Raw genomic sequence first — 6,521 nt, 5'->3', positions numbered from 1 at the left:
CTCCGGCAACGTCGCCAACACCAGCTCCGGCGGATACATCGTCGACACAGACTGGTACGCTGACACGGGTGCTACAGATCACCTGACCAACAACCTCGACCGCCTCACCGTTCATCATCCAAGCCACTTTATCTTCGTAATATTTTGCACGTTCCACATGTCAACAAGCATCTTCTTTCAGTGCACAAACTTGTTTCTGACAATGACACTTTCGCTGAATTCCATCCTCATTTTTTCTCTCTTAAGGACCGAGCAACGAAGGCGGTTCTTCTTCGCGGTAGATGTCGCAACGGTCTCTACCCGGTGCCAAGCTTCAATAAATTATCTGTCGTCGTTCCCGGTCCCCGAGTCCTCTCCGCTGTCAAGCTCTCTCCAGAACTATGGCATCGAAGATTAGGCCATCCCTCGAAAGCTGTCATTGAGGCAGTCCTTAGATCAAATAAATTCGCTTGTGCACCCTCTCTCGAGTCTAGTATTTGTGATGCTTGTCAACGAGCAAAAGTTCATCAATTACCGTTTCGTGATTCCACTCATGTTACTCATGAACCACTTGAACTTATTCATTCAGATGTATGGGGTCCTGCCATTACTTCAGTTGGTGGTTTCAAATATTATGTGAGTTTCTTGGATGATTTTAGTCGTTTTACGTGGATATATCTCCTCAAACGTAAGTCTGATGTTGAACAAGCATTTTATACCTTCCAAAAACATGTTGAGCGCATGTTAAATGCAAAAATTAAAACTGTTCAAACAGACTGGGGGGGGGGGGGTGAGTACCATCGCCTCAATCGATATTTCCAAAAGGAGGGCATTACTCATCGAGTCTCCTGTCCCCACACGAGCCAGCAAAACGGCATTGCTGAGCGCAAGCATCGCCATATTGTCGAAACGGGCATAGCACTCCTTGCTCATTCCTCACTTCCGGTTCGCTTTTGGGATGAGGCGTTTCTTACCGCATGTTATCTCATTAATCGCATGCCCACACGAGTTCTTCAAAACTCCACACCCATCTCCCGCCTTCGCAATGAAAAGCCCGATTACACTTTCCTTCGTGCGTTCGGTTGTGCGTGTTGGCCCAACCTCCGACCGTACAATAATCGGAAACTTGAGTTCCACTTGCGCCAATGCGTTTTCTTGGGCTATAGCTCCATGCACAAGGGATACAAGTGCTTAGATCGGTCCACAGGACGTATTTACATCTCTAGGGATGTTGTTTTTGATGAGCTAGTATTTCCGTTCGAGCAAACTTCTACGTCAACCACCACACCCTCGTTACTACCCACACCTCCTTCCATTTTTCCCACTGCCGAACCAGCCCTCGTGGATGACAGTATGCGGACATATGACAGTACTTTGCTCACTAATCCTTGTTCTAGCTCGTCTCCGTGCCATGCAGGAACACAACAATCGACGTCGGCCGAGTGCACGTCCCCATGCACGCCACGGCGCGGCCATGCAGCTGGCTCGCCGCGTGATCAAGCTACGTCGCCTGGGCCTGGGTCACACAGCCTGACCTCCCCTGTGCGGCGTCTTCATCTGTCGCCCGCGGCATCTGGTGCTGACCAGGACTCGCTCGTCGCCAGCCCTTCCTCCGATGGGCCGTCTCCAACAGCATCGTCTCCTGCTGCTTCACCCACAAACGTGCCGACGCGTCCTCTCGACGCTCCGGCTGGCACGCCGGCGACTCCTCTGGACGCTACGGCCGGCACGCTGCATCCAATGACCACGCGGCTTCGGAACAATATCGTCAAGACATTGGTGCCGAGTGACGGCACCATCCGCTATGATCCCCGCCGACGTGCTTTCCATGCCGAGCCCCGCTCTTACCGGGACGCCTTGGCTGATGAGCAGTGGCGCCCGGCAATGGAGGCCGAGTTCCTCGCCCTACAGCAGAATGAGACTTGGTCGCTGGTGCCTCGACCTCCCGGCAAGAATATCATCAGCTGTAAATGGGTTTTCAAGGTGAAACACAAGGCAGATGGCTCCCTCGACAAGTTCAAGGCACGTCCCGTAGCCCGTGGTTTCACTCAGCAGTATGGGCTTGATTACTTGGACACCTTTTCTCCGGTTGTTAAACCTGCCACCGTGCGTCTGGTGTTGTCTCTTGGTGTCTCCCGTGGTTGGCATTTCCGTCAGGTAGACATCAGCAATGCATTTCTACACGGAATACTCGCCGATGAAGCCTATATGCAGCAGCCTCCTGGCTTCCAGGATCCATCTCGGCCAGATTATGTTTGCAAGTTGCACAAGGCGTTGTATGGACTAAAGCAGTCACCCCGTGCCTGGTATGCTCGTCTCAGTGAGCGCCTTCAACAGCTCGGTTTCTCTCCTTCGGCTGCCGACACTTCACTGTTCATTCTTGTTGATGCCAGCGTCACCATCTACATGCTTGTTTACGTGGATGACATCGTCATTGTCAGCTCCTCTCAGTTAGCTATGACAAACCTGCTTTAGCGACTTTCTGCCACGTTTCCTGTCAAGGACCTTGGATCACTTCATTATTTTCTTGGTATTGAAGTGCTTCCCAATTCCGGGGGAATAACTCTTACACAGAAAAAGTATGCTATGGATTTGTTGCAGCGTACTGACATGGCGAATTGCAAAGCAGTTTCAACACCAATGTGTACACATGAAAAGCTTACTCGTGACGCCGGACGTGGACTGAATGAAGCTGAAGCCTTCAGGTACAGAAGCACGGTGGGAGCCCTTCAGTACCTAACCTTAACACGGCCAGATCTTTCATTTGCAGTAAATAAGGTCTGTCAATACTTATCATGTCCTACTGATATTCATTGGGAAGCCGTCAAGCGCATTCTTAGGTTTGTCAAAGGAACAGTATCCACTGGTCTGACCATCCGTCGATCGCCATCAACTCTGCTAAGTGTATTCACAGATGCCGATTGGGCGGGCTGCGGCGACGATAGGCGATCAACAGGCGGCTTCGCTGTATTTTTTGGACCTAACCTCATTTCTTGGAGCACACGGAAGCAGCCTACAGTCTCGAGATCATCAACCGAGGCGGAGTATAAGGCGTTGGCAAATGGTACAGCCGAAGCGACATGGGTGCAGTCATTGCTAAAGGAGCTGCAAGTTGCTCAACCTCGAGCACCTGTTCTATGGTGTGATAACCTCGGCGCGACGTACCTCACAGCCAACCCAGTATTCCATGCACGCACCAAGCACATTGAGGTTGATTTCCATTTCGTGAGAGAGAAGGTTGCCATGGGAGCTCTCGACGTTCGTTTTGTTTCATCAGCTGATCAAGTCGCCGATGCATTTACTAAACCTCTCACGAAGATCATGTTGACTCGATTGCGGTCCAACCTCAACCTTTCCATAGTCTGAGTTTGTGGGGGAATGTTAAACAATCGAGTCATATCTTGGCTGATTGATTTGGTTAGGATACATTCCTATACGAGCTGTGTAGATTGATCCTTGGGATCTCATGTAATCTGTTGTAAACTTGGCAATCAAGGTTGCCCATGTATAAATACAAGGTAAAGCCCGTGGGGATGATCACGGCAAAACATCTTTTGACTGACCATCGACTCACAAGTAGGGGTGTGTGTGTTTGTCGAGGGTCCCCAGTTGCATGCTGACCATCGACTCGCAACTAGACGTGTGTGTGTGTGTGTGTGTGTGTGTGTTTGTGTGTGGAGGCCCCTAGTTGCATGCCGACCATCGACTCACAAGTAGGGGTGTGTGTGTTTGTTGAGGGTCCCCAGTTGCATGTTGACCATCGACTCACAAGTAGGGATGTGTGTGTTTGTTGAGGGTCCCCAGTTGCATGCTGACCATCGACTCGCAACTAGAGATGTGTGTGTGTGTGTGTGTGTGTGTGTATTTTGCCGTGGCCCACAGTTGCATGTCGACCATCGACTCACAACTAGGCGTGTGTGTGTTTTGTCGAGGGTCCCCAGTTGCAACCCGACCATCAACTCGCAACTAGGGATGTGTGTGTGTGTGTGTGTGTGTGTTTGTCGAGGGTCCCCAGTTGCAACCCGACCATCGACTCGCAACTAGGGGTGTGTGTGTGTGTTTGTCGAGGGTCCCCGGTTGCATGCCGGCCATCGAATCGCAACTACGGGTGTATGTGTGTGTGTTTGTCAAGGGTCCCTAGTTGCATGTCAACCATCGAATCACAACTAGGGGGTGTGTCACTACAAAAAAAAAGACACATCCGTGACATTTTGGGCCGAACGAATTTTTTTCTGTCATATTTATGACACTTCTATGATGATAATTGTGACAAAACCCGGTATCATCATAGATGTGGTGGGGTCCTACTTCTATGACAAAAAATCATGACAGAAAATGGGCTTTTCGTCCTGGGCGGCCGGAGATGTAGCTGCATGACATTCTTTGGGCCGTCCATGACGGAAAAAACCGTGGTAGAAGCGAGGGCGAGGAAAATATCGGGGTGTTCCCGGTTAGGGTGGGTGGTCGGGGCCGAGCGATGCGCGTTTCTCTCATACACGCACACGCGTGGGTGCGAGGCGATGGGCTCTAACTGAACCCGAGCGAGGCGTTGGGCTCTAACTGAACCCGAGCGATTCCACTGCAGGCTATGCGCTACTAAACCCGAGCGATTGATCGATGACTGTTAACTGAACCTGATCGAGCGATTCCTTCGCTACTGCTGCTAATTGAAGTCGATCGATGCTGCCTCTGGATGAACAGAGAGCATTGCTGGAGGGTTTGGATGAACAGTTCCCGGTGGGGGTGGATGAATAGGACCCCGTGGTGTTTGATACGTCTCCAATGTATCTATAATTTTTGATTGTTCCATGCTATTATATTACCACTTTTGGATGTTTATTGGCTTTATTTTACACATTTATATCATTTTTGGGACTAACCTACTAACCGGAGGCCCAACCCGTATTGCAGTTTTTTGCCTATTTCAGTATTTCAAAGAAAAGGTATATCAAACGGAGTCCAAACAGAATGAAACCTTTGGGAGCGTGATTTTTGGAACGAGTGTGATCCAGAGGACTTGGAGTGCAAGCCAAGAAGCAGCCGAGGCGGCCACGAGGGTGGAGGGTGCGCCCACCCATACAGGGTGTGCCCACCCCTACAGGGCGCGCCCACCCCTACATGGCGCCCCCTGTCTCATGGGCCCCTCGGGCGGCCACCGATGTACTTCTTCCTCCTATATATACCCACTACCCCGAAAACATCGAGGGAGCCAACGAAAAACTATTCCCACCGTCGTAACCTTCTGTATCCGCGAGATCCCATCTTGGAGCCTTCGCCGGTGCTCCGTCGGAGGGGGAATCGACCATGGAGGGCTTCTACATCAACACCATAGCCCCTCCGATGAGTTGTGAGTAGTTTACCACAGACCTTCGGGTCCATAGTTATTATCTAGATGGCTTCTTCTCTCTTTTTGGATCTCAATACCATGTTCTCCCCCTCTCTTGTGGAGATCTATTCGATGTAACTCTTTTTCCGATGTGTTTGTCGAGATCCGATGAATTGTGGGTTTATGATCAAGTTTATCTATGAGAAATATTTGAATCTCCTCTGAATTCTTTTATGTATGATTGAGTTATCTTTGCAAGTCTCTTCGAATTATCAGTTTGGTTTGGCCTACTAGATTGATCTTTCTTGCCATGGGAGAAGTGCTTAGCTTTGGGTTCAATCTTGCGGTGTCCTTACCCAGTGACAGTAGGGGTTGCAAGGCACGCATTGTATTTTTGCCATCGAGGATAAAAAGATGGGGTTTATATCATATTGCATGAGTTTATCCCTCTACATCATGTCATCTTTCTTAATGCGTTACTCTGTCCTTATGAACTTAATACTCTAGATGCATGCTGGATAGCGGTCGATGTGTGGAGTAATAGTAGTAGATGCAGGCAGGAATCAGTCTACTTGTCGCGGGCGTGATGCCTATATACATGATCATGCCTAGATAATCTCATAATTATTCGCTTTTCTATCAATAGCTCGACAGTAATTTGTTCACCCACCGTAATACTTATGCTATCTTGAGAGAAGCCACAAGTGAAACCTATGGCCCCCCGGTCTATCTTTTATCATATAAGCTTTCAATCTACTTTTATTTGCATCTTTACTTTTCTTATCAATATTATAAAATACCAAAATATATTTATCTTATCATACTATCTCTATCAGATCTCACTTTCGCAAGTGGCCGTGAGGGGATTGACAACCCCTTTATTGCGTTGGTTGCGAGTTCTTTGTTTGTTTGTGTAGGTGCGTGGGACCTTTGAGGAGCCTCCTACTGGATTGATACCTTGGTTCTCAAAAACTGAGGGAAATACTTACGCTACTATTGCTGCATCACCCTTTCCTCTTCAAGGAAAACCAACGCAAGCTCAAGACGTAGCAAGAAGGATTTCTGGCGCCGTTGCCGGGGAGGTCTTCGCTCAAGTCAAGACATACCAAGTACCCATCACAAACTCATCTCCCTCGCATTTACATTATTTGTCATTCGCCTCTCGTTTTCCTCTCCCACTTCACCCTTGCCGTTTTATTTGCCCTCTCTTTCCCAA

Source organism: Triticum aestivum, chromosome 2B (genome assembly GCF_018294505.1).
Source record: "Triticum aestivum cultivar Chinese Spring chromosome 2B, IWGSC CS RefSeq v2.1, whole genome shotgun sequence".
Taxonomy (NCBI): Eukaryota; Viridiplantae; Streptophyta; class Magnoliopsida; order Poales; family Poaceae; genus Triticum; species Triticum aestivum.
This window is presented reverse-complemented; position numbering follows the sequence as displayed.